Genomic DNA, 27,517 nt, shown 5'->3' on the forward strand with positions numbered 1-27,517 from the left:
CCTGCATCCTCTTCAGGTTCATATTTGCAATATGAAGTTGCCTCTCCATTTCTTGCAGTCCGTCAGAAAGCAACTGCTTCTCTTCCTTCATGGAATTTAGCTACTCTGTAAGTATGCTGCTCTTTCTTCCATCCTCATACATTTCTCTCACCTTTTCCATCATGATGAACAAGTCTTGCCTCAAGTATCCATCAAAGAGTCTTGTTGTGGAGAAGGAATTTGATGATACACTTGAGGAAGTTGTCATTATGCCAATGAATTAAGAACTTCAAATAAGATTAATAAAGAGCTTAGTTAAGCAACATTTTTCAACAAACCTCTTGTGCTTCAAGGATTGCCTTGGGGTCCTTTGGGATAGAAGAATTCCTTCAACCCTTCTTCTTTCTTGTCCTTCCTAGACTAAGCTATCAGTAGCTTTCCCTTACCGCTCCAAACATAGAAAATAGTCAGTCTGCAAAACAAGCATACAATCAGTCTCTTGCTGTTCAAACACCTTTCAGACAAACAGTCTTTGCTTTGGAAATCAAGAATTCTGATATAACCTTCCTTGAAGGTGGGGTTAACCAAACTCAAGCTCTGATACCACCTGATCTGAAAATGGGACTCTTAGGCTTCTTGTCTAACGTACAAGAACCTCTCCCACTTCCAAACCTTAAATATTCCCAAGTCTCATTGATTAACCAATGCAGAATTAGGAAATGCTTGAAAATATAGGTGTATGCTTATATTTATTGTTGGTTGTTTATGTGCTTTAAAATATGCTATGTATGCTGATATGTAAATACATACAATAAATACTAATGCAGTAATAAAAAAACACACAAAACAACAATTTAATTAGGAGTTCACCCAAAACTCTTGGGCTACATCTCTGTGAACTCTAGTCAACTCGACTAGGCTCTCTGGGATTATGGAAAAGTCCTTTTTACAAGCTCTTGGCTCAAATCCTACTGTCTCATACAGAAACAGTGGGTTTAGACACCATTTTATCCCTAGCTCTTGAAGCTCTCAGATTTTTGGCTCTCGACTCTCACTCTGACTCTTGGCTCTAGCTGCTTTGGCTCTGGCTCTTGGCTATGGCTCTTTGGCTCTTACTTCTTTGGCTCTCTGCAATTTACAGCTTTCTAGCTTTTTACTTGAACTCCAAGTGACTCCCTTGGCTACTCTGCACATTCGCTTTGTCTCCCTTGGCCTCTTTTTCGCTTCTGCCTTTTTGCTTTCTACACTACTCTCTTTTCTAGCTCTTTCTACTCTCAATTACCCTAGATTCTTGCTTTGGCTTAGCTTTTCTGCGCTCATGTCTCAACGATGCTTATTTTTTTCATTTTCTGTCATTCTGTGGCTTTTAGCCAATCAATGTTGTCCGTTAATTTTAGCTCTCAGGCTCTCTGGCTCCCAGTCGCTAACCCTTCATCTTCCTTCTCGAGCATTTAACTATAATTGCTAATGTCTCAAGGTATGATGGCCACCCATTTTGCAATGAAAAGGACCACTAGCGCATCGAAATCCAAAAGATATCATTTCTCTCCTTACACAGGAAAATACACAAAATCCTATAAAAACCCACCCAAACGCGTCTATCAAACTTCAAAAATTATGAAATCCACCTTATTTTCCATCAAGTCTACCTGAAATCGCTATCACAAGTCGCAATGCCCATGTTTCATGGTTTCCCCTTTGTATTTTAAAAGTACATTAAACATTGCAAAATCCAGTCAAAATGGCTTTAGCCGGATTTGAAACATTATATGTTTTTATTCGAAAACCCTTTCGGGTCTGTTTTCATCGCATCACATACATCGCAGGGACCCGGGGTAAGTCATATGGCGTGGCCTATGTCAATGTGATCCACCGATGCCGATATTGGCAATTGTGGTATGGCTTGGCCCAGGGTTCTGCCTTCGCTCGTGGCATCACCTATTGCGATCCACCGATATCAGCGATTGTAGTATCGCTCTAAGCGGGGGTCTCTCCTTTGCCTTATGTCATTGCCGATTGCGATCCACCGATATCGCTGATTGGCATATCGCTCAGCCTAGTCCTTATGTAGTATCACCTCTCTGTCTCCGATCCAACCCGCCAATCTGATCATCGGAGGTCATTGATTGGGGGTTCCTTCCATCAGACCTTAAGTGCTCTTCTTTGCCTCATGCAATGTGATTTTCCCATATAATGGTGTTTTGCCCATTTTTAAAGGATTTTTGCCTCTTTTCCCAAAGAACAAGGCATCTTCTTTCTGCAATAAATTTTGCATCCTAAGTCTATTTTTACCCATTTGATTTGCAGAAGATTAAAAATGAGATGATCTCTGCAATGGGGCTAGTTCCAGGAACTTCCTTGGACTTTCATTTTTCCTCTGTGAGGAACAACTTGACATAGGAATCTATCCAAAATCCATTTTCGATCAACAACTATATTATTCTCCTCCATGTTGATGGAGAGAATCTTGCTCTTCAGGAACAATAATCGATTGGTGTTCTTGACCTCATGAGATCCTTGAGTGTCTTCCAGATCTCTGGTGAATTATTGCAATCACGGATATGGGGAATAATGCAATCTTTAACTGACAATTTCAGGAGCATTCTCGCCTTAGTCGCTTGCTTGTCCCAGTCTTGGATTGTTGTTGCTATTCCTCCTACAATGAGCCTCGAATTCACCTCATCATTGTTCACAATCGTCCATGCATTATGTCCCTCAGGTAGGGCCTGCAACTTGAATTTCCAACCAATGTAACTGGATCCATCCAGCTTGTTGTTGTCATTGATTTAAGCTTCTGCTAATTGATTATTCATCTTGAATGAATAAAAAAAACTTCAACCCCAACAATTAAAAAAAAAACAACCTCAGATCTTTATAAAAAAAAACTACCAAACACTAGATCCACAACAAAAAACTGAGCCTAGGTCCAAAACAAAAAAGGGCCCAGATCACCCCATTTTTTTTAATAAAAATCTTCAGTTCCTTCTCTTTAAAAAAAAAACAATAATCGCCCCCCCTTTATTTTTCCTTTTGTCAAATAAAGAGCCTCTCCATATTTTTTTAATTAAAGAATTGAAAAACTTTAATTCTTTCCTTTAAAAAAAAATCACCCCTTTTTAAATAACGAAGCCCCTACTTTTTATTAATTAAAGAATTGAAAAACTTTAAAAACAAATTCCAATTAAAATTCTTTTGGGACCATTCCTTAATTTTTTTGAAATGTATTTCAACCTCGACTTTTGATGCACCAATAGCTTACTTGTCACAGTTCTAGCCTCCTTCACAGATTTCACACGAGAAATTTCAATTTCACTCTGGGAGCCGACCTCATATCACACGGGCTTCACCCTCGATGACAACATTTCTCAGCCTTCTACACTAACGCTTCAACACACAGATTTCCAGAACACCCGATCTGGTAGTCCAACGATCCAAAAATCAACTACTAGATGCAAAAAAATGATCCCAGGAATCAGGCAGGTGAAATGGCTGTCCAGTTCATCGTAGCCTCCACACACCTCCGCTCTTGACAGTCTTGTAGTGATCCAAATGACCTTGTCACCACAGACTTCACCGCGGCCTCCTCCATGGCCTCATCGGATCTGTAGTTTGGGTGCCCTCTGGATCGCAAAAACCACGCAGTATTCTCTCAGATAGCATTATATTATTGGTAGCATCTCCTTCAACATCGCCTCCAAGAATAGATCCTCAGTAGTAGCTCCTCTAGCCGACCTACGAAAATGACTCCACTTAGGCTTGATCCTACATCAACAAACAAAAAATTCAGGAAAGAACTACTGCGAGTAGACAATGGCAACAACTTACCACATAACTGCAATTTACAACACAACAACATCTTCCTTCTTGCAGTCCCAACAATGATCCAAAAAAAATGGATCCAATTATGCAGAGAGAAAAAAAAATCCATCCTCCTCAACAACGCCGGACTATTCACAGCACTCAGTGGGCATGATTCGAGAATGGCTCACTCGTGCTGTTCTCAAAACAAAAAATCATGTAAGGCAATAAGTGAAGTCGGCACGACTATCACATTTAAAACACGTTGATCTCCCTCCAACCACACCAGTCTTTGATAGCATGTCAAAAATAATACAAATCAACTTAAGTAATCAACTGAGCAGCTTACAGGTGTGGAACACCACCTGTAAGACTACCACTACAGAACACGCTCTGTATTTCATTCAATACATGAGGAATATTTATAATAAGCACACATTTAGGGAAACTGAATAGAATCCTAGAAAATAGGAACAAAATCCTAATCTAGGGTTTAGTTTGATCTGTTTCTACATTAATCTCAACACATATTAGGAGAGAAAACAACACTGGCAATTTACAAAATCTTACTCATCAGTGGGCAAGGTAATGGCCAAGGATGTCCTACCTACATAAAGTTATCATTATTGCATAGTCACAACACGATTGTGGTATAACCAAATGAGCAGGGAAAAATTTAGGGGCTAATTAATATTGGTAGGTGGGCTAATGTTTCATGTTTTAAAAGAAAAAGGATTTTCCAATTTCCATTTTTTCTAGAAATGATTGGCCCAAATTTTATAGTATAGAATTATTTTACCTAAAAAAAATTAATAGTTTGCATATTAGGGACTAGTAAGATTCGCCAACATTTCTAAACTTAAAGATAAACTTCCATCCTTAAAATTTTTATTGCAAATGAGTCGGATGGGAGGCTAAGAGATGGAAACAGTTATTCCCATAACCACCATCCTCAATCACCACCATCAAAAAACCCAAACTATCCAGACCGTAGATCTAAGGTGACAGTAATCTTAATGAACTCAACTTTGGAGCTTGGGTTACGTTATAGCTAAGCACGTCTATAACTCTCAGAAGGGACAGTGGTAAGATGCATCGATAGAGAATGTACAAATACTTTCGTAAGCATGTCATTGACAATATCAAACCAAGTGTTAATTCATAAGTATGGAACCATGACTCTCAAATGTAAACACGATAGTGAAGTTAAAAAAATAACAAAAGAGATGAAATGTGGAATTAATTAAACTCTAAAGATCAGGTCTGGCACAATGAAAGTAATAGTAGTTACAACGTATTAAAGTACAATAACCATTATAGAATCAATGGTGCTCTGTACATAAATCAAAGTTACCCAATCACTTCATTTACCTATGCACTCTCTTTTCTAGCTAATGTATGTTAGGATATTTTGACACATAGGAAGTAGTTAAGTATAACTTGGTCTAGTGTAGAGTTAGGTAAAGCATATTTCTTTACTATGTACTTTTGTAACTTACAATCCTACGGTTATGATATGTTCTAGACATGAAGTGATCCGACGGTTCATTCACTCGTCAGTATTACCAACACTTGATCTGTGGCTTAACACCCGATTGGTCCATGATCTCTATGTAAATAGCATGGAGGGTCATTTGTAGGGTAACTATTCATGAGAGAATCTTATGTAAATTTTCATCGTTTTATTAATAATTTGCCTGAAGTGGCTACATTGGCTCAGGCCATGGACTGTTTCCATCTTTGAGGGTTTTAACCATGTCAAGAATACTGGTGGGTTGATCTGTGATCGGTTTGTGAGTGGTGTCCTTTGGTGTTCTATCTAAGGAACTTACCTTGTAAATTCCTACATGGTATCAGAGCTATTTGAGGGCCGCATCTATTGGTGATCCTACATATCAGCGATGTACACATTCTCAATTCAATAGAGCCTCTTCTTTATTGGCTCAAGCTTCAATGAATTATGATCCTGACACCTTTATAGAAGCTTTAGGCCATCCAGATTGGGACACAACTATGAATGAAGAATATCATTCATTATTGGCAAATGATACATGGGATCTTGTTCATCTTCCAAAGGGACAAAAACTTGTTATATGCAAATGGGTTTAGAGAACCTAGTATGGACCAGATGGAAAAGTTGATAAACATAAATCTTGTCTTGTTGAAAAGGGATTTTCACACGTTGAAGGCATTGACTATACTGAAACCTTCTCCCTGGTTGCCAAAATGAACTCTATCCGCCTTGTTCTTTCCCTTGCTGCCTCTTTCAAATGGAAGTCCATCAGATGGATGTTAAATCTACCTTCTTGCATGGGGACTTGCATGAAGAAATATATATGGAAGAACCTACTTGATTTATACAAACAAAATCCACCATTGTATGTCAGCTTAAGAAATCCCTTTATGGTCTCAAGCAAGCCCCTCAGGCTTGGTATGCCAAAATGGATAGCCTTCTTTTAGAAATTGGCTTTTCTAGGTGTCATTCTAACAATACTATCTACACCAGGAAAATGGCCAAGTCCCTTACCATTCTTTTTGTTTATGTTGATGATCTTATCCTTACTGGTATTGATCCCAACCTTATAAACCATGTGAAGTCGAGACCTAAAAAGAAGTTTGAAATGACAGACTTAGGACACTTGCATTATTTTCTTGGTCTTCAAGAATTGCTATCCAAGGAAGGTATTTCCCTTTCCGAGTCAAAGTATGCCTATGAATTTCTACGCCATTTTCATATGGAAGACTGTAAGCCATCCCCTTCTCCCTTTCAGTCTGGAGCCAAAATTTCAGTCACTTGTACTTCCCCTGAAGTTGATACTACCTTATACCATTAACTTGTAGGAAAACTTTTGTATCTGACCCATACTCCTCCTGACCTTTCCTTTCTTGCTGGACTTATTGCTCGGTTTATGCAAAACCCACATGAAAGTCATTGGAAAGAAGCTAAAAGAATAGTTTGTTACATTTCAGATATAGTTTAGTTTTGGATTCATTATAGTGCAGAAGCATCTGCTCTATTGGTTGGTTTCAATGATTCTGATTGGGCTGGTGACCCTGATGATCGGATGTCCACTGTAGGTTATGTGTTCACTCTTGGCTCAGGACCTATTACACGAGCTTGCAAGAAACAAAGTGCAATTTCTCTTTCTTTAGTAGAAGCAAAGTATCGTGGTGTCATAGAAGCTAGTAAGGAAGCCCTGTGGCTTCATCAGATCCTTTTAGAGTTTGGCTTTCAGCAGCAACATCCGGCTACGCTTTGGTGTGATAATGAAAGCGCCATTTAACTATGCAAATAGCCAGTCCAACATCAGTGCAACAAACACATTGAACTGCAATGCACTTCATGAGAAATCTCATTCATGGCCATGTTCTTGAAGTGAAATATTGTTTAACGGATAATCAAGTTGTAGACATCTTTACACAGGCTCTCATAGAGGCGAAGTTTACTAAACTTCAATTTATGGTTGGAGTTCAGGAAGTTGTCACTAAGGAGGGATAGGCTCTAATGCCTCCTTCCTTCTCCTATTGTGTCATATTTGTACATCCTTCAATCCTATCCCAAGTTGTTAGTAAGGGGGATATTAGGATATTCTGATACATAGGAAATAGTTAAGTATAACTTGGTCTAGTGTAGAGTTAGTTAAAGTGTGTTTCTTTATTATGTACTTTTGTAACTTACAATCTGATGATCACGATATCTTCTAGACGTGAGATAATCTGATGGTTCATTCTCTCCTTGATATTACCAGCACTTGATCCATGGCTTAACACCCGATTGGTCCATGATCTCTATTTAAAGAGCATGGAGGGTCATTTGTAGGGTAACCGTTCATGAGAGAACCTTATGAATTTTCATTCTTTTATTAACAAATTGCCTGAAGTGGCCACGTTGGCTCAGGTCATGGATTGTTTCCACCTTTGAAGGTTTTAACGACATCAAGAATATTGGTGTATTGATCTGTGATCTATTTGTGAGCGGTGTCCTTTGGTGTTCTGTTAGAGGAACTTACCCTGTAAATTCCTATAAGGTAATGATATTAACATAAAAAAATTTATTAATATATGTGGTATGTTACAATTTCCAATACTAATGAAAACTAAATTAAAATAAAAAATAAACTATACATATCTACATATATTGTAAGAGACAATCTATTGAGCAAATTCGTCCACAGAAACATTGATTTAACCAACTTCAAAACAATGAAAAACAATTTATTAACATATAATGAGGTTCTTTTGTGCTCTTTCCTTTCAGATAAATACAAATAACATTATATTAGATAAATTATTTTGCACTTTTTCATTTGGGAGCAATCTATATATAAAAAAGAGGAAAACAATTTTAGCTTTCCCTTGATTGCCCATCAAGAAGAAAATGACAAAAAATCCTTGACTTGTGGGGAAGACAAAATGAACCCTATAAATTCGCCACTACCTCACACACCATTCAACTTGAACGATTAGCCAAAAAGCCATCGTGTTATAGATCATTATGGATACAAATTATTCTCAACCATGTTCCGGAAGTAGAGACCATAGAATGAGGAGAAGATGCCTAAGAGATTCACCTACCATATTTACTTGAATGAAATGAATACATATCGACAACTTAGAAAAGCTCTGAAAGAGTCTTCATCCAAGCCATCTACTCAACCTATCATTGAGAGAATACAAAGTTCAGATATTTTCACTACAACTCCTCCAAGGCTTTGAAAGCCAGGTATAAATGCCTAGCGTGCGACTATCCCTTGAATCTTGGAGGAAAATAGTACTGCATAGACTACCATACGGCCAAAAGTCAAGACCCTCATCAGAAGAAAAAAAATTGAAATTCAAAGAACCTAACCAACATAGTCGATCGCAGCAACATCAACAAAGTAGGTAACAATGACTAACTCATCTAGAATGTGGAAACAATGGATCTGGTAGATTTCATATATTATTTCAACCAAGATGCACAACATTATCTTCAAACATAATTGCAATGCCATAAGCAATACTGGGGCCGATTCAAATAGTACATTGTTGATCATGATAGGTACTTGACATCTTCTGTATTGAGCAAAGGAAGGTTGATGTTCAAAAGGAAAGGAAGGACATCATCATCATGAGAAACATTCTTTTCAATTGTAGCTATGGTTTAGCTAACGAATAGAAATTATTTACTTGGTTTTGAAGGATCAACAAATATATCCTAAAGTCATGAAAATTATGGTTTCATTAACTTGCTGCAGAGTGCTGATATAAATAATAATAAATATTCTTATTGATATTCTTCTCGTAGTTCCTTTGATTATTCTTCTAACATAGAAACTGATAGCCACAATTGATTGTTGATTTTGGAATTTATTTGCTTTAGAATTAGTAGTATTCATAAGTCATTGTTATTCTCATCATTCCTTCGATTCTTCTATCACAGAAAGTGTTGGCCAGGGTTGATTTTTGATTTTTATTTTTATTTTTTTCAAAAGAAATATTTTTTGACAAAGAATGAAAAGAAATCCTTGAGCAGATATAAGTCTTTTCAATATTAAGAATTAGTTAAATAATATTATTTCTTGGATTCTTCTATGACAAAGAGTGCTGTCCATGATTAATTCTTGATTTTAGCTTTTATTTTCTTCAAAACAAATAGTTTTTCACAAAAAATGAAGAGAAATCGTTGAGCAGATATAAGTCTTTTCAATATTACAGGTTATATTATAGACATCATTAATAAATGATCTGCATTCAAACTGAACTCAATTCAAGAAGACATGACTAAACTAAAATTGAATTGGGACACTTAGATAGATAGTTTTGACACCTAGCACCGGGTTGGAATTAGATTCTCCAACACTCCCCCTTAATTACAACCACATAAAAATTCAATTAAGATGTTTGTTGGTCTATGTCTCAACTAGGCTTACAATTTCAAAAAAATTTAATTCAACTACATTTACTTTTCTTATTCTCTTTTTCCATATCCTGTAGCCTCTAAATTGTTTCACCATTTTCTTCTTGTCATATCCCTGAAACCTTAGTTTCTTCATTTTATAGTGTAGGTCTTCTATTTTTCTAGGTTCTCTAAACATGTCACGGCCTTCTTCAAAAATGGCTTGTATGTGGATTGTTGCCACATGTCATATTTTGTTGTGTGATGTTCATCATCAATTTGCTACAACATAAGTTTATAAGAAAAAAAATATTTCTTCAGAACTCCAATACCTAAAAATTTCATTCATGTTTTCATCATCCAAGTTGTCTCCAATGTTCATTTCTGTAGCTTCTATGCAGACTTTGTCAAGACATGGTGTTGCAAGCATGCTTCAAGGAAATTTAACTATTCTTCATAATCGTTCTTTGTACCTTCACACTATAAATCATTATTAGAATTAAAAATATTTGCAGAACCACATTTGTTTTGTTCCTTTTTATGTCTAATGATAGTTTTCTCCCATTGCACTTCTTGCTCTACTTCTATCTCTATCTCTATTCTCTGGTTCTGGGCTTCCTTCTTTGCATATGTCTCTATCTATGTCTTTTTCTCTATCTTTTTCCCTTGCACTTATGTACTAACCTATGCTACTGTAGACATGTTTTCTTACATTGACTCAAGTGTTATTTTCTCACATAATAACATCATGTCTATATGATATTTTTGTTGCATCATCTGCAACCATTCATCATTAGGAAACAAATATTTGTCAATGTTAACATAAGAAAATTGAATTTATAGCTTAACCATATCATTGGAAGCTATGATGGAAGCTTCACTGTCATCAACAAGTGTTGTTGGTAGATTCACCAAATTGTCATTAAAAAACTTCGTTCCTCAATTCACCAAATTGCCACCAAAAAGTTTTGTTGTTGGATTCACCAAACCTTAATCTACTTGTCGTTGCGCATAGTGAGATTCACAAGCATCTATGCACTCCTTCTCTTCTTCTTCTTCTTCTCCAAATACTTCACGGACATCTTCCACTTGTGACTGAGCACAGTGGGATTCAACAAATGTTTCATCTCATTGTAGATCTCCTACTATATATCCACCTTCGTCTTTAACTTCAATGCTCCCCCTTACAACAAAACTCCTCTCAAGGGTGTCCCAAACCTACTTGGCTATTTTGACATCTAAAATGTATGGAATTCTTCTATCTTTTTTTATGTTGGCCTAAGGCACAAACACCTTAATCAGGCAACCTAAGCCACATACCCCCACTATATGAAAATAAAATTTCATGTCACACTGTGTCCCAAGATTAATCACTTGATCCATGGTGAAAACCCTTTATAACCGAGGTTTAATGTCCTTAATTAAAATCTATGTGAAAACGTTTAATTGACTATCCAAAGTCTTAAAATATAATAAACCTTTGATGCGAAACCTTATACAACCCTTCGATTGATTTTATTGCCCGCGGTAACAAAATATCATATAGGCTTCGGCTTTGATTTTAATATATTAACCATACCACAGTCTTTAGACTTTGGTTAAACTTAACTTAACCCATAATATATTATTCTGCTCATTTCTATTATAGCTCTCCTATAATAAAAATATTCCGTATAATACTTAAACCTTACCTTTCCATTGATTCACATGACTTTACACATTTCTCGACGCTCAACCTTTAGCGCGTTCAACCTCTGCCATCGATCTCATTTCTTAATCCAATGGTCATCGCGTCACCTGATCATCAACTTACCAGGATGATCTCCATTTTTTATCTCTCCTATCTCAATCCAATGGTGATCGCATAATCTCACTAAGTTTACATCGACTGATATTAGACTGAGAGCACGCGAGATTTCTAGTTTTCCCATGCTACATGTCAATCATTAATGCTAATCACGTAAAATTTAGAAATACCATTTACAACCTTCAACCTGTGTGAGAAACTACTTACTACCTATGGCGACCGCTCTACTATTTTGCAGGTGGTTTAAATCTCTACTGTCCATCTTCTTAACTTTATTCTGCACAACTTAATCCTAGACATCTATCTCCCTCACTCTCACTTATTGATCTAGCTGATCTAATGACTATGCTTCACTGCTACATTATCTTATCTCTTACTGTTTAATAGCCCATTTGTTCAGCTTTATGGCTTTGCATTTGTTTCTGCCTTCTGGACTTCACTTTTCTAATTTTGATCTTCGCTCCATTACTTCACCCCTTCACACATTTATGCTTCTGCTGTGTAACTCCTTAGGATTTAAGAACCCTTATAGTATACCTACGTTGTAACATTAAGCTTTTTCCAACACTGTCTGTGTATAAACTCATAACACACTTGTCTACATTTCGTCTCTGGTTCTACACACCTGAAAACCTATGTTATGCAGAATTACTAAAATCCACACACAATTCATTCAATTACTCCATTCACACCACACAAACTCTGAAATCAAGTTTTCTGTATTAATAAAGAAATAATTACAAATGGATTCCTTTCTACCCTGATCTTCACTATCAATGGCATTTTCCATTCCTTCGCATAGGCTTACAACCAACCCTATCTAACTAACTCACTCTCTAACTCTTAGCTAGCTAACCCTCTTCTATGCCTTTTAGGCTTACATTTATACAAAAGGTTCTATAACCTATTTCTTGGTTCAGATCATTAATTTTCTCATCACGTCCTAAAATCTCTCAACTATACCTTAAGGATCTCAATAACTTAACTAAATCCTAAGGGTTCTCTTTGATCCCCAAAATCATGAAACCAATTCCTAATCTAGGATTTACAATATTTCAAAATCTCTCAAACCTCACTAATCACTCATCATCACTCATGTTCTCCTACATTCGAGAACATTTACAAATATGCCTCACAATACTTAATTAATTCCTATTCTATTTTCTCTCATTAAAATCACTCAAAACCTTAATAATTACATTAATTTAATGCTTAGGAAACCAACTTCCTTGAAAACACATGGCCCCCTATGTCTACTAAAATACAGTGAAATTTCTGAGCTGAATGCTCCTGCATCAAACTCTCAAGGTTGAAAACATTCATGATCTCCCAATCATGTGTTCTCATATGTGGATAGAAAATCTACAGGGTCCCAAACTTTAGTTTGTAGTTATCTGTTTTCTCTACTCCTTTGTTGTTGTTGTGTGTTTTTTTATCTTCTGTTTCATCTTCCTCTCCTTGTCAATTAGTTTCAAATTCTGATTGATCATTCTTCTTGTTGCTATCAGTCTCCTCCATCTAGACTGCTTCATCATTAATTGCCATAATTCTTCAATCTCTATCTTTAGCACACCATAGAATTGGTACATACTCCGCCATTTACTACTATACTCTGTCCGCTCATCTTCAAAATGTTGTTCATTATCTTCTCTTTGAAGTTGTCAGATTCTTACTAACTCCCTTTCATCCTTGCCCTCTTTCATGATTATCTCCTTCTTCATCAAATCCTGATTCTCTAGCATTATTTCTAGCAACATAATATCTTTGTTCCATGGATTAAATACTTCCATAGAATCTTCCTCTTCCAACTTTACTTGGCTACTCATATGTGCCAAATTTTCTCCAGTATATGCAACAAAACCTGCACTCACAAAACAATTATTAAAATGAAAAACATAAGGCCTCAGTGCCTCTTCTTCCTTTTGCAACATTTCAGTATTTTGCTTTGACTTTTCCTTCTCTACCAGCACATCAGTATGTTAATTCCACCTCTCTAAAGAATTCTCCAAAGAACTTTCGAAACTGTCAGCAAGTCTCTCTTCCACACCATTTGCTTCAATGGTGCTTTTCTGCTCTTGTCCACTGTAGTGAACTCCTTCTTCTGAAATCACATTGTCGTACTCTGAGTTTTCTAGCAAGTGCTCCAACAATTCAATTTCTCTGTGACATTTCTTAAGTACTTCATCATCACCTATAATTCCTTCATTTATAAACAAGTTATCAGTTTGAAAATTACAAGGTTCAACAATCTCAATTGTTGCTTCACATATCAATTCTTGAGACTGAATCTCATCTCATTCTTTCACAAGAAATTGTTCTTGGATTGTAACAGCTTCAAACATCAATGCTTTGCTAAATTATTTCTGCTGCAATAATTCACTGATTTTCTCATTTAAGAGACATTCTCCATCCTTCTTTACTTCAGAGCATTTATCTTATGAAAGATACTCTTCCATACTTTTGACAGCTTCAAAAGACTGCTCCTCTTTTGAAAAACTTGTAATCACATCAAAATTATTAGATTTAAATATACAAGGTTTCATATCCTCCTGTTGATCTGAATTTGTCCAACAGTTTAGAAAATCATCAATAATTCCTTCCTCAGCAAGGTAAACTTCTTTTTGTATTGAATTCTCACAATAGTTCATGATATCTTCCAGAGATCTCCACTCTTCATCTTCACCCAGAACTTCACCATGTTCTGCTTCACAAATGGAAACTTCCATTTCCAGCTCAGCTTCTCTGAGTTTTTTTTCCAGCCACTTCACTTGCCTCTACTGTAGCCTTCTCTATAATTTATTCCACTTCGCTACCTTTTTCCTCAAGACCCAACCATGTGATGCAGGAGCATCCAGCGCCGTAGTTGAAGATGGAATCCAAGTGAAGCGGAGCTAAGAGTACGTGGATAGCAAAGCTGAACGAAGGGGGCAAAATACGGAAAATTTGCTTTAAAACAGATTTAAAGCGGAAAAGATGTGATCACTGCATTGTGATAAGCATCAATCGAGATCCTTACGAGGTCTTAGGGATTCATTGGAGTACGTGTAGGAGGAGATTTCGGATCTGTTGTAATCCATGCTATTTCAAATCTTATATATGTAATGAGGCAGAGATCGAAAAAAAAGAGATATATATCTATAGTAATAGATAGGCATTTAGGAGTGAAATGTAGTCGAGCAAGCTTGTCTCTAAGGCTGGAATGCCTGGAATGTAAACTGTTCTGTATTTATATGAAAACCTGTTTTATTGTTGTATACGCCTGCGTATGTATGTTTTGTAGTTGAGTGTTGTGAACTTATTGATCGACCATCGATCGCTTACAGGATCGATGGCGATCTAATATCATTTAACTGTTATGTATGGTAATCGATTATAGTTGCGTGTGTATAATGCGGTTTAGGCTAATGTTGAATCGCTACAGCCGAAGGTTCTTGAACAGAGAGACGCTGGATCGAACCGAGAGATGTTCACCTTGCAATAGATCTCGGGCATGAATGTTATAAGTTCTTGTTCGAGGTTAAATCGAACCCGAGAAATATCATAACACTTCAAATGCGATCATCGATTGGTATTATATCGGTGGATGCACATGTTAAATAAAGTTTGAGTAATGTGGAATCGGGATTAGAGAGTTCGGCGACAATTAATCGCATTGAAATGTCCGACAGTCGATTATTGTGGACAGCCGATTGTTTTCATCAAAGCTGTGGCAAGTGGATTGAATTTTTCTTTGAATCGGAGTTGTATGGGGAGTGATCGCCGTTATTTATAGAACCGGTCGTGTTATGTTTGAGATCTGTATACGTGAGTTAGAACGAGATTTGATATGGTTCCCATGTATTTGTATATGGATGGTTTGATATCTAATGCAGATCCACGTTTAAAAAGTTTAAAACGCTTACGATGAGGCTTACTGGGCCTTAACCCACAGGCCGAGGTTCGAAATTTATACGTGAAAGGAGATTTTGGGCTTATCCGAAGATTTCGTTTCATCAAGTGGTATCAGAGCAGGGAAAGTTTCCTGCGAGGAGAAGGATTCCAGAGAGAGAAGAAGAAGCAGGAGGTACAGTTGGTTAAGCTGGAGAGTTTATGATCTTACCGTCGTGCAGATGGCGGCAGCGGAAGGTGAGAAGATTTGCAGCAACCTAGAGCAAGGTGTGCTCAATTGGTTCCAGAGAAGAGAACCAGAAGGATGCCAAAAGACCGAGTGCGGAGGGCTTGGTGAGGTATCGTGTAACAGAGGAGACTGTTACTGCAGAGGTTGGTTGCAGCTCATAGGAGATCATGAAGGCAGTTCGCTGATGAGATACAGTGGGTAGAATTGCTGAGGACCAGGAGACGTATATGACCAGGAGGTCATAAATTTTTTTACCTCGGGAGTCTGATGCAGGAGCATCCAGCGCCGTAGTTGAAGATGGAATCCAAGCGAAGCGGAGCTAAGAGTACGTGGATAGCAAAGCTGAACGAAGGGGGCAAAATACGGAAAATTTGCTTTAAAACAGATTTAAAGCGGAAAAGATGTGATCGTTGCATTGTGATAAGCATCAATCGAGATCCTTACGAGGTCTTAGGGATTCATTGGAGTACGTGTAGGAGGAGATTTCGGATCTGTTGTAATCCATGCTATTTCAAATCTTATATATGTAATGAGGCAGAGATCGAAAAAAAAGAGATATATATCTATAGTAATAGATAGGCATTTAGGAGTGAAATGTAGTCGAGCAAGCTTGTCTCTAAGGCTGGAATGCCTGGAATGTAAACTGTTCTGTGTTTATATGAAAACCTGTTTTATTGTTGTATATGCCTGCGTACGTATGTTTTGTAGTTGAGTGTTGTGAACTTATTGATCGACCATCGATCGCTTACAGGATCGATGGCGATCTAATATCATTTAACTGTTATGTATGGTAATCGATTATAGTTGCGTGTGTATAATGCGGTTTAGGCTAATGTTGAATCGCTACAGCCGAAGGTTCTTGAACAGAGAGACGCTGGATCGAACCCAGAGATGTTCACCTTGCAATAGATCTCGGGCATGAATGTTATAAGTTCTTGTTCGAAGTTAAATCGAACCCGAGAAATATCATAACACTGCAAATGCGATCATCGATTGGTATTATATCGGTGGATGCACATGTTAAATAAAGTTTGAGTAATGTGGAATCAGGATTAGAGAGTTCGGCGACAATCAATCGCGTTGAAATGTCCGACAGTCGATTATTGTGGACAGCCGATTGTTTGCATCAAAGCTGTGGCAAGTGGATTGAATTTTTCTTTGAATCGGAGTTGTATGGGGAGTGAACGCCGTTATTTATAGAACCGGTTGTGTTATGTTTGAGATCTGTATACGTGAGTTAGAACGAGATTTGATATGGTTCCCATGTATTTGTATATGGATGGTTTGATATCTAATGTAGATCCACGTTTAAAAAGTTTAAAACGCTTACGATGAGGCTTACTGGGCCTTAACCCACAGGCCGAGGTTCGAAATTTATACGTGAAAGGAGATTTTGGGCTTATCCCAAGATTTCTTTTCATCACCATGTCTTTGGTTTTCCTCTAGAATCATCCTTAATACATCGAGTTATTCTTTTAACTCCGTAATATCCTTGTCAAGCTCCTCTTGACTAATTCTCTTTCCATTTTCCTTGGCATCCTCCTTCACTTTTCTTCTGTTGTGGTCTTCCTCAAAACCTCTGTTATGACTATTAGTAGTCATCTCCTTCTCTGTCTTCATAAGTTCCTCACTCACTTACATTGTGCTGCACTAAAGCCTTTGCAACAACAAGTCCTCCCTACTACCACTTACCTCACCAAACTATTCTCTGTACTTGGTCTTTTGGCCAGCACTTGGTTCTCTATCTACAGAACCTCTTTGAGCACTTCTCTTTGCTCATTCTAGGATTCAACTCATGTGAAACTTTTAAGAACGCAACTGCTCTCTTTATCCAACCTTTGTTAGAATTCTTCAAGGTTCTGCCACATTCTACTTTCATTCAGAAACTCTTACCAACTTCCTTCATCCCTTAGAAATTTTTCCCACATCCTCTTTGGACTTGCCTTGATGATCTTTCCGTGAGCTACAACAATACCTCTCCAGTAACAAGTCTCCTTCTTGCTACACATGCCCCACTAAGATTTTCTCCTCTAAGCTCAGTCTTTTGTCATGTCTCTGGTCACTAATTGAGCACTCCTTGCTCTAGGTTGCTCCAATCTTCTCACCTTCTATCTTTAGGACCTCTGCATGATCTTTTTCCACAATTCACCTGCACTTTGAATGGATTGTTCTTTCTTTCCTTTGCATCTGCAATTCTGCTACAATTTATCTTTGTATGCCTACTGTTTGTCAAAATTAAAATATGATCTCCTCTGGCCTTCTTTCATCACCATTCACCTTTATTCACACCATCAAAACATAACTGTGTTCTAAGTTTCTCAAAGAACTTTTGCACACAAAATCACCTTGTTCAACTCTGATACCAAAAATCATTCCAGCCTAAGCCACATATACCCACAATATGAAAATAAAAATGCATGTCACATTGTGTCCCAACATCCATCACCTGATCCATGGTGAAAACCCTCTATAACCAAGGTTTAATGTCCTTAATTAAACTCTATGTGGAAACACTTAATTAACTATCCAAAGTCTTAAACTTTAATAAACCTTTAATGCGAAACCTTATACAACCCTTCAGTTGATTTTATTACCCGCGGTAACAAAATATCATATAAGATTCGACTCTGATTTTAATCACCCACTCATATTAACCATACCATGGTCTTTAGACTTTCGTTAAACTCAACTTAACCCATAATACATTATTCCGCTCATTTCTATTATAACTCTCCTATAATCAAAATATTCCATATAATACTTAAACCTTATGGTCTTTTTGTTGATTCACATGAATTTACACATTTCTCGATGCTCAACCTTTAGCACATTCAACCTCCACCATCGATCTCATTCCTTAATCCAACGACCATCACATCACCCAATCATCAACATACCCGGACGATCTCCATTGTTTATCTCTCCTATCTCAATCCAACAGTGATCACGTAATCTCATTGAGATTACATGCACGACCAATATTATACTAAAAGCACGCAAGATTTCTAGTTTTCCTGTGCTACGTGTCAACCATTAATGCTAATCGCATAGAATTCAAAAATACCGTCTACAACCTTGAGCCTGTGTGAGAAGCTACTTACAACCTATGAAGACTTCTCTAATATTTTTCACGTGGTTTAAATCTTCATCTTTCATCTTCTTAACTTGATTATGCGTGACTTAATCGTAGCCGTCTATCTCCCTCACTCTCGTTCATTGATCTGGTTGATCCAACGACTATGCTTTGTTGCTACGTTCTTTTGTCCCTTAATGTGTAATAGCCCATTCGTTCAAATTTCTTCCTATGTTTTTGTTTTCACCTTCCAGCCTTCACTTGTTCTGATTTCGATCTCTACTCCATTACTTCATCCCTTCGCACCTTTACGCTTCCGCTACGTAACTCCTTAGGTTTTAAGAACCCTTACAATATACCTTCACTATAACATTAAGGTTTCTCCAATACTATCTATGTATAAACTTGTAACGCACTTCTCTGCATTTCGTCTCTTGTTTTGCACACCAACAAATCTATGTTATGAAAAATTACTAAAATCCACACACAATTCATTCAATTACTCCATTCACACCACACAAACTCAGAAATCGAGTTATCTGTATTAATAAACAAATAATTACAAAAGGATTCCTTTCTGGCCTGATCTTCACTATCAATGGCCTTTTCCTTTCCTACCCATAGGCCTACAACCAACCCTATCTAACTAACTCACTCTCTAACTCTTGGCTTGCTAACCCTCTTCTATGCCTTTTATGCTTACATTTATACAAAAGGTTATGTAACCCATTTACTGGTTCAGATCCTTAATCTGCTCATCAATTTCTAAAATCTCTCAATGATCCCTCGAGGATTTGAACAACTTAACTAAATCCTAAGGATTCTCTTTAATCCCCAAAATCATGAAACCAATTCCTAACTTAGGATTTACAATATTTCAAAATCTCTCAATCCTCACTAATCACTCATCATCACTCATGTACTCCTACATTCGAGAACAGTTACAAATATGCCTCACAATACTTAATTAATCCCTATTCTAGTTTCTCTCATTAAAATCACTCAAAATATTAATAATTACATTAATTTAATACTCAGGAAAACAACTTCCTTGAAAACAGAAGACCCCGTGTGTCTACTAAAATACAATGAAATTTTTGATCTGAATGCTCCTGCATCATTTTTACATCCAAATCTAAAAATATCTTAAACATCCCACGCTATCGCTTTGACTTTCTCATCCTCTTGGATTCTACCATATGTTGTGGCTCAACAAACAAAAAAACTTATAGACATATGGCTTCTCTACTCTGAGCTTCTGGCTCTAACAATAATGGCAGTGGTTATGGATCACAGTGGGAGCATGTAGCAATGGTGACTGAAGAATCCCAAATAGATTGTGCTGTGATCTAATCTTTATCCATCTCAAGACAAACACTTCCACGAATATTTTGACAAGAAAAACAATAATCAAAACTAACAATGCATACCACAAATATGAGGCCAAAAAAACTCTTTACAAATCTCTTCTGTTTTTTCTTTAAACAAACAACAACTTCCTTTTTTTCTATTAACCCTTTTAAAAACAATACCACCACATTTCTCATTAAAATATTATATAAGCATTTTTTAGCATTTCAAATAAAACTTCTCTTTTCTAAAATAAAACCCTCTTTTTTAAAAACCAACCTACTTTGTTTAAAGGCTTCAAACCTTTTTTAAAAATCTCTTCGAGATAATGCAACCACTTTTGTTTTTAAATTAAACCTCTTTCAATCATACTCTCAATCTCCTTTGTGCTCCCATGACCCATGCTTGAAACCTTGCTCCTCATTTGTGGTTGGGAATCTTGTCAATGTACGTTAAAACACAGAAATTTTCACCCAAAAAGTTTCTTAAGTTCAACTCACGTACTCTTTGAGCATGGTGCCTTGAGAACTAACTTATTTATTATTTTAAATAAAAATTTGTTCTTCTTTAAAACTTCTCTTTGCTTTTTTGGAGGCTTATTCAAACTTCTGTTTCTTTCTCAAAAAGTGTTATGCAGGATCGCCGCTTTTTTTATGTTGTTCTCACTTGCTTTATGTTGATGTTATCCCATGGAATTTTATGTAAACTAGCTCCGATACCATGACAAAGAATGACAAGAAATCAAAGAATGGAGAGAAATCTTTGAGCATCAATAGCTCTTTTAAATGGTACTAATTAGTTAAGTAAAATTACATTGAAGACATCAGTAATAAATGAATGCACTAAGACAGAACTGAACTAAACTCAAAAACTCAAAGATTAGACTAAATTAAAACTGAACTGGGACACTTGGATGGATGGTTTTGACAACTAGTAGGTGGTTGGAATTAGATTCTCCAACAATATTCATAAGTTTCAATGATGATGAATCTGGCATTTTAACTCTTTATGGTTTAAATTTAGCGAGTTTATGAAATTCAACATTATTCATGAAATCTATGTGTAATTAATTCAACTCATATATTCTATTCATAAATAAGTTTTAAAATTCATAAAGATTTTTTTTTAAATTGTTGGATTTTTGTCTTTCTATTTCCAAAATTTCTCTTCTAATAATATCATTTTTTCTAGTGTAACAAACATTGAGTGAAGCTCGATTGTTTGTAACCTCATATCAGTGTGGATGGTTTTACACCTAGTAGATGGTTGGAATTAGATTCTCCAACAATATTCATAAGTTTCAATGATGATGACTCTGGTATTTGAACTCTTTATGATTTAAATTCAGTCACTTGATGAAATTCAAAATTATTCATGAAATATCCATGTAATTAAATTTAACTCAAAAATATTATATTCATAAATAAGTTATAAAATTCATAAAGATTTTTTTAAATTGTTGGGTTTCTGTCGTTTTTATTTCCAAAATTTCTCTTCGAATAATATCATTTTTTCTAGTGTAACAACCATTGAGTGAAGCCAAATAATTTGTAGCCTCATATTAGTTTTAAAATCCGAAGCTTTCCATCTGAGTTGAAATATATTAAAAGCATGAATACTGCAATAAGGAACCATAGCCATACACTAGCATGTTAGTTATGTGAGATTTGATATATTGTTATTAGTCCCTGCCCAAAGGGCTGCCAGGGACTATAGTAATTGATTTTCCAAATTAGTATTAGGGCGACACGAATACCAATGACCAAAACTTTGTCTTAAGCTAAAGTGTGCAGCAAGTCATATTTTTATTTTGTTTTTAACAAATGTTTATACTAGGCACATTTTATGCTAACCAAAGTTTAAGTTAAACATCTTATTTGGGCCCCTTCCCGAGGTTAGGGAAGAGGTTAGAGGTGCACAATGGCATTAGGATAAGAGCATGTATTTGAATACATTATGTTGAAGTGAATTAATGCTGACATTAATTGATATACATTTAATGTTAAGCTGTAAACTTCATAAAATTTTGGGTTTATGGCTTTTGCTCAGCTCGAACTTGACATCTGGGTTTATGGGCTTTTCCCAGCAAGCTGTCGTATGTTATACCTAGCACAACAACATGTTCTACGTGGTGCAACTCCAACGCACTTCCACAAAGACCTCTCATCTCTGATTACATTTTTCATATATTTAAAATTCTTTTCCTCTGTCCTTTGTCGATTCCTCTGTTCTCTGTTGATTCCTCCAGTCTAGAATCTAGTCCCATTTGGGAGGAACCCTTATACTTACTGGAACAAGGGTGGGGTAGGAGGCAGATCCCTCAGAATTAAAGAGCAGGGAGTATGGTGAAGCCCTCAGAACCTTAGATGTATGTGAAGGTACATGGAAAATCTTTCTTTCTCCTTAACGAGCTCTGGTTTTGGTCCATTATCATTCTCACATAGTTTATTTCCCATATACGTTTCCCTGTCTCACATAGCTTCTTTCCCATATACGTTTCTCTCTCTTGCATAGCATATTTTACCTAGATGTGTGCTTTTCTGCTCCCAGTTTCTCCCAATTTCTTGGAACCCTCGCAGGCAAAAAGAGAAAAATTATCTTCGATATTGCAAGGGGAAATTAAGGCAGCAAAAGCTATTTTCTCTAGAACACCAAGAAAATATCTATCTACTTCTCATCAGGTCCTTGAGCCACAAGAGTCCGACATTTCCTCCTTTTTCTTTCATGTGGTGGTATGGCATCCTGATCACTAAATCTGTTGAAAATTGGTGGGTTGCATGAACTGGGCATGCTATTGAAAGTGGGAAGGCTATGACAACTAGGCGTGTTGTCTGCTATCCTAGCATGAGTAGGCAAGAGACCTACCATTGGCAAGGCAACAAGTAGTATTAGTAGACAGGTGTAAGCAATAAGTTGTCAAGGTTGATAGAAGCCTATCATATATATAGCAAACAATAAGGTTCCCGCTGAACCTAAAGGAAATCGACGTGATCCTGCCTGTTATAGGGAAAGTTCATGAAATGGCTTATTTAAGTAATACAAATATGACTTTCAGCAGCGCGATGAGTTTTGTTTCCTCAGGTAAGCCGATTACTGATGTAATAAATTACCTTGTAAGCTGACTGTATTGATATGCTGGATGATTCATCCCCTACCACCTTTGCTTGATATGCTATGCTCGATGATTGGCACACACACTATAGGCCAAGCAAATTAACATGATGCAATGTTAACTGGCATCCTTGAGGCTTACACGCTAAGTTATGGAGACTGAAAGGTGTCTGAGCAGTGAGGACAAGTGACCCTCATGTGAATTGTGAAGGGCCACATCGTCTATCATGGTAATTTCTAATTTATTTTATATTCCACACATTGTTTAAAATTCATTATTTTATGTGCATTTTGTTTAAAAGCCACTTTAATGACTTGGTGTTTAAACATTATTCGAGGCGTTGTGTTTTAAAGTCACTTTAATGACTTGGTAGACTATTAGTAGGACAAGAGCGCGGTTTCACTAGTATGCAAGGGCTATTACAGAGCCAAGGCCTGGAGCTGTCGGAAGGTCTTCATTGGAAACATTTCTTCCATCTCTTTGGAGATCTTGGTTAGGCACTTCCCGAGGATAACATGCATAAATCTCAGCGGAAAGCCAGGCTTCTCATATTTCAACCTCGTTCCTCCCCACTTGGGGGAGAATATTCACCCCTTACTCCTGGTCATGCACGCGGCCTGTCCATGGCCGTGGGGGCTAAGGGTTAAGTGCATGATCATCACAGATGAAAGCCTTGAGCTCATAGTGTGTTCTTTCTCTGATTTGTGTGCTCTCTCACTCAACACTTATGCACGTTTTAGCACCGATGACCCCGCAATCATCGCAACTCATTGCAAGTTTTGATTTCTTTTTTCCTCTTTTGAATTCCTAAATGAATGCAAAACCTCTGTAATAACTCAAATATGTAATGTAACCACCTCCCTCCTAGATCTTTATCTACCAATTCCCTATATCTGGTATGGACATCTAGGAAATTTTTATCTTGAATTCCAGTGTTTGGTGGAACAACATTTGTGTGAATACCAGGTAGGCATCCTCGAGCTTCGCAATCTGGAGGTCCATATCAAATAGGTCTTCGATGGGTATACGCTAATGTTAGTACTGGACCGAAGGAGGATGCTCTCACTTCAGCCTGGGGACTTGCACCCCTCAAACCATCTTTCAGATTGGAAAAGATTTTGCTACATATAGTACTTCATAGACCACTCATGTCTTACTATATCTTGGGCATCGTCTTGCCAACACAGATTGTCTGAACTGCAATTTCCTCTAGCATATTTTCATCAAACAGAGTGTCAAAATATATGTTTCTTTTGGTCAACCTGTTTTTATGTACTTAGCTGGTCCAGTGCTTGTTCTGGTGCAATTGTTTCTCCATTTTAATTTTTAAGGGAATTGGAATGGATATTTCAGTTAAAGGGTCACAATATAAATGGTTGATCCAAACCCTTAGTTCAGATAAAATGGATTCCAATGCAGTTCTGTTGTCAATCTGATCTGAACATTGCTACAGGAATTCAGATTTCAAGTGAAGTAAGCATTTCTTTACTAAGTGAAATTCAGTAGCTTATTTAACTAAGTTGCCTAGGTTCAACAAAAGGAAAATCTACCTGTAATGGTTTGATATCAATAAATTTTAACTAGAACATGGTAGTCTAATTGATACCAAATTACTTGGTTTTATCGAAAGACATTGTTTTTTCTCTAAACCTTGGCGCCTCCGGTGTGTCCTCTTCAATCTTGAGTGTTTTTCTGTTGTCTCCAAAAAACATTATGTGCACCTTATCAATGTGTTTGTTTTTTTCCTAGTTGTGCTTTGTTAGAATTGAAGAGCAATGAAGATTTCTGAGCATAATTATCTTTGCAGGAGAAGCCCTTGTTCTATATGATTGGTCTTCTCGGAATAATGTTCTCAAAAATATATTCCAATCTATATTTTTTGAACATGTGATGCTTCTTGTAGTCGGACCTACAGGAGAGTGAGGTAGATGATCGAGGCAGATACTGGATGAGCTCTTTTCCAGAGAGCTGTGTTTCACTAGTGTCACTGAATTTTGCTTGCCTGCAAAGTGAAGTGAATTTTGATGCCCTTGAGAGGCTTGTGGCTAGATGTATTTCTTTGAGGAGTTTGAAACTAAATAAAACTCTTTCTTTAGAAAAATTGAAGTGGCTTCTTGTAATAGCTCCTCAGTTGATGGAGCTGGGTACATGTTCATTTTTTCAAGAGTTCAGTTGGTAGCAATTTGCATATCTGGGAAAAGCTTTTAAAAACTGTAACGAACTTAGAACTTTGTTAGGGATGTGGGAAGTAGCACCTCTGTATCTTCCTGCCTTGCATTCTGTGTGCTCAAACTTGACATTTTTTAATTTAAGCTATGCGAATATCTGAAATATGGAGCTGACCTGTCTTGTTTCTAATTGTCCTCAACTTCGGTAGATTTCAGTAAGAAATTATCTCCCACTTTTTGTGTGTAAATATTATTTTCTTGTAATTTATCTTCTGAAATATTGTATGCTTATCTCTCTTTATTTGTGTTATTTGTGTGCATGTCATTTTCAAACTTGTCTACAATGTTGGTAAAGCTAACAATAATTTATTTGGATGCAGGTTCTTCATACTCTTGGAGAGAAGGGTCTAGAAACTATATCTGAAGGGTCTGGAGAGAATTGCGGGTTTTTCCACTGGATCCATTTGGCGAGGATGGAGTTGGTGTCAAAGAAAAATGCATCCTTGCAATATCTCAAGGATGCCCTAATGGGTTCTTCACTTGTCACTCTTCTACTGTTAACAATAATACCATTATCACTGGTGTTTTTAATGTTTGTTAGGATTTTAGTGCCAATAAACTTGTTTGTTCGATGCATTGGTAGTTATTTTTTCTATTTGGGCATTTTTTTACAATGTTTTTACACTATTGATGTGCTTGGGCGTCTCAGAAACCTCAAGCAGATTATACCCAGAATCCTATGTCAACCCCTACTCCAAAGACCATAATTAACAACAAATATGGTGCTAGAGCAGTATTTACAATAGTGTCTGTTCAAGACGAACCTGCAGCTTATGCCCAAAAATTTCTTGTACCTCAACCTAGACAGAAGAAATTTTGTTATCGCTTGGAACTTCCTGAGTTTTCAGTAACTTCCATGGTTTTCACCAAAAAGAAGGATGCAGAACAATTAACTAAGATGGCCTTAGACAAGGTTTGAACTCTGGCCCAATTCATGTTTTTTTGCATATTTTGATGGTATTTTGAACTTGTCCTTTAATTTTGCTATGCTTTGTCCTTTAACAATGAGATTGAAAACACTTAATGAATTATTCGAGTTTCTATATGCGTAACACGAAAAACATGACACTACTAATTTTTTCTTAATTCTAAATTATAAAATCTAATTCAAGGGATGTCATGGTGTGTCTTTCCTCCATCAAAGTTCAGTGGATGAGCATTTAGGTTGCTCATAGTAGTCTTTTGCATTACAGTTGCAATAGAGACTATCTGACCACGAGGCTACTGCAGATTAAAATAATGATTTGATTATTCTACGATCCTATCCTATGCCATGTGTTTATGAATGGAACAAATGTGAATGATGCTTAGCGTTACAATATTTAGTCTTGGAGGATGTTAAATCTAATCATATTAGCTATGAACTAACTTAGAAATTCAAAGAAATAATTTAACTAAATAACTTATATAATCGGCATTGCATAAATGAGAGCGAGATCTAAAAGGTATGCATAAGGCTCAATAGTTGGTCTCATCCATCAAAGTATCGGTTATCTCCCTAAAATTTTTGTTTCTAAGCTTTAGAAAGTTTGCCTTGTTTCTAGTCATAGTCTTATAGGTTTTTAGTCATCTCATCTCAATTAGTGTCATTCTCTTTTCCAAAAAACGTTTCACAGTCTCATTCATGTCCTAAAAGCCTCACCATGTGTTTTGACATCAGTTTGATTCCAAAGGATTGATGTTAGTCTTGGTCTAATCTTTCCATGGTTGTTTTAGAGTCTAATATCTAAAAGAGAGTCTTGCTGGTATGGTCAAATAGGTTCAATACTCTGTTCTTGCCTATCACTGGTCCCACATCACACATAAGTTCCATGTGTCAAACTCGTGTCAAGGTTTTTGAAGTGCAAAACTCACTCTAAGTGTTTTCATAGCACAAAACCCAGTCTAGGAGTTTTGATAGTGCAAAACCTAGAATTTTCACTGGCTGCACTATGAAATCGGGGATTCTGAACTAGGAGTTTCTGTAGCGCGCTACGAAACACCTCAAGTAGCCTGTTTCAGCATAAAAGACTCTGTTTTTTTCTTTTACCGGTCAACTTCTAGAAGGGTTCCTGAGCATCTAAGAACTCAATTTTCAAAACTAAAAGATGCTTTTCTTCCGAACATACTCAGCTACAAAAACCTCTTTCATTTTCTTCAAATTCGCTCTGAGGTCGGAGGAATTTATGATTAAAC

The 27,517-nt window shown here is 36.7% G+C and overlaps 1 pseudogene; it reads left to right on the forward strand.

The window, feature by feature from the left end:
* The window catches only part of LOC149145157 (protein TRANSPORT INHIBITOR RESPONSE 1 pseudogene), a 56,064-nt pseudogene extending 30,047 nt beyond the window's left edge, over positions 1 to 26,017 (forward strand).
* The last annotated feature ends 1,500 nt before the right edge of the window (positions 26,018 to 27,517 follow it).

The sequence above is a fragment of the Pinus tabuliformis genome, chromosome X (genome assembly GCF_031772625.1).
Source record: "Pinus tabuliformis cultivar Carrire ecotype Pingquan chromosome X, CPIR1, whole genome shotgun sequence".
Taxonomy (NCBI): Eukaryota; Viridiplantae; Streptophyta; class Pinopsida; order Pinales; family Pinaceae; genus Pinus; species Pinus tabuliformis.